The sequence below is a fragment of the Apaloderma vittatum genome, unplaced genomic scaffold, assembly GCF_000703405.1.
Source record: "Apaloderma vittatum isolate BGI_N311 unplaced genomic scaffold, ASM70340v1 scaffold7418, whole genome shotgun sequence".
Taxonomy (NCBI): domain Eukaryota; kingdom Metazoa; phylum Chordata; class Aves; order Trogoniformes; family Trogonidae; genus Apaloderma; species Apaloderma vittatum.
Genome location: NW_009732358.1, coordinates 7,275 through 9,850, shown reverse-complemented (window position 1 = coordinate 9,850; position 2,576 = coordinate 7,275).

Genomic DNA, 2,576 nt, shown 5'->3' with positions numbered 1-2,576 from the left:
GGTGGCCCCCGCAGCGGGCAGGGGCTGCTCCCATCCAGCCTGTCCCCACTTTAACTGTTCAAACATTTCTTTATCCCGACAAGACAATTAAAGCCGAACGGTGTGGAAAGGCGTCTCGGCAACAGTTTGCAAGAGGGAGCGGGAAGGTTGTTGCCACAAAAGCAGAAAATGGAGACGATTGCTGCACTCTCCAAGAACTCCCTCCGTGCAGCACACTCAGCTCCACGAGGATGGTGCGTTTTCAGTAGGGTGATGGGGATGGATGCAGGACCCTCACTCCTGCTGCCACTCACCCAACTCGCCCAACCCTCCTGAAGAGCCACTGTTGCTCCTTCACCCCTCCTGCATCACACAGGGCGCTGCGCGACGGAAAGCAAATGTTCCACTTGATTTATTTCATTATTTCATAAGCAATGTTAAGCTTGCAATTTCCCATGGTCACGGCTGATTATTATTAGCAACAAAGCGTCACTTCATGTTAGACCCCAATTTTACCGGCCTTGGAAGCGGTGCATCCCAGCAGGAAGAGTAGTGAGCCATGGGCGTGTGCACGTGTGCATTCCTCCTCCAACCCATTGTTCTGCCACAAAATATAAGAAGATAAAACTTCTCTTCCAGGCACATGTACATACATAGACACACTCTCTACGTGGGTCCCAGCCCATCAACACAAAGCCCAACACACACACGTCTGACCAGGAGAGTGACTGTACGGACAGTCCTTGTTCTGATTTCCAAAGCACTACATTACTCGGGAATTCAAGCTGTGGTCATCATAGCCCTGACGTTCGTCACCTGGAGTGCAATTTGCATTTGATCAATAACGAACCAGTTGTTTCAAAAGCAAAACCGACTCCGTGCCAGAGATGTTCTTCAAAACCCTAAAGAGGAACAAAAGGCTCACTAACATAATGCACAACCTCTCTTGCAGGGGAGAAACTGATCATGGGACAAACTGTACTTGGACAACCGAGGTTAAATATGATCATAAAAAATAATAACAAAAATAATGTTAATAAACCCGCTCCCATGACACCCACCAGTCCCGAGATGAGCATGCTCACCTACTCAAGCGCTCATCCCCAGGGTGCACCAGGAGCTAGGTGAGAGCCACCAGCAGCAGCAGGGAAACTGAGGCAAGGAGAGCCCGTGGCTAGGACGTAGAAGGTCACCTCGACACATCAGGCTCTGCTCCACAGGAAGCTCCAGACAACACACGGTGAAAACTAAGAGGCAACAAGGAACCATCTTCCGTGGTCCCTGGGAGGGACAGCAGAAGTGGCCACTCTGACAAGGTCCAGCTCTTTGCCACAGACCTCTGCCTGTCACTTTGCGGGAAAGCAATGCCATGGTGACTAGGTACAGAAGGCCACTGGGACAGATTTTATTAGAAGCAAAGAATAAAAGCAGAGGTTTGGGGTTTTTTTCTGATTTTAAAACAGAGCTATAGATCTCTTTTGCAGAAAGGAACATGCCATTTATTTCCACTCCTTCTAGGAATCTCAACTATTGTACGCTTATTAAAAGAAACCCATAAAATATGTCTCCCAGTGTCTTTAACACATGCTTTACAAGAAGCTCCTAAACTCTAACAAATGGCGTTATTTTTCTGAGTAAGCACCAAAGAGAACGGGCCCATCCAGTATGTGTTATGTCTGCTTCTCCCTGGACAGGCTCCGCTTTTCCGCGTGCTCCTTGGACGCTCCATCACTCTGGATGTCCTGAGTACCTGCGTTTTTACAGCAAGAGACAGCTTGGCCCCAACGCAGATATCTCAGCTCCATTTGCTGAGTAACAAGGAGCATGTCCCACCTAGATGCTGCCCAGAGGAGATGCTTTGCTCCTGTGATGCTGAGGACTAAATCGAGCAACTTCCAAACATTGCTTGAAATGAAAACACCTGACTTTGGAATCTCGTTTTGCTGCAAAGCACATCAAGTGTATTTTTCAGGAAAATTGCATTTAATTCCTTTAAAATAAAATTTTAAAAAGTCTCTTAGAAAATCACCATTTAAACTGTAGGGCAAACCAAATATTTTTATGAGTTATTGAAAAAAAAATGGTTCTCGTGCAGTAGTACAGAAGAATACACAGTGTAATCACATGCACTGTTAACATGTTCCATGTAAAACAAACCCTTTCACGAATCTGAAAAACACAGCTGAAAGATTGAGCTCTGCAGATCTGAAAAGCGCCTATTAGACATGTAAAGGTGTTGCTGCTTTAAGAAGATTTTACGATGTTTGCTAGAAAAGCCTTATTACAGTTTTGCCTAGAACCTACAACCACCTACCTGCCACAGATTCCCCATCAGGAGCAGAATTAAGCTGTTCACAATGGGTTTTATACATAACAATTACACAAGGAATCCTCAAAGCTTCTCAGGGTCCAATAATAAGAGACAACAAACCCCTCAAACCACACATTTGTACAGAAACTCTAAATACAGGTATGCAAATAACAATGCAAAAGAGTATCACAATTACATCTGCAAACTGTGATCTCTCAAATTCCTCACTGTGGAAGTTTTTCTTTTCTAATGGTCAACACCAGAGATCATTTGGATCCTCTAAAAA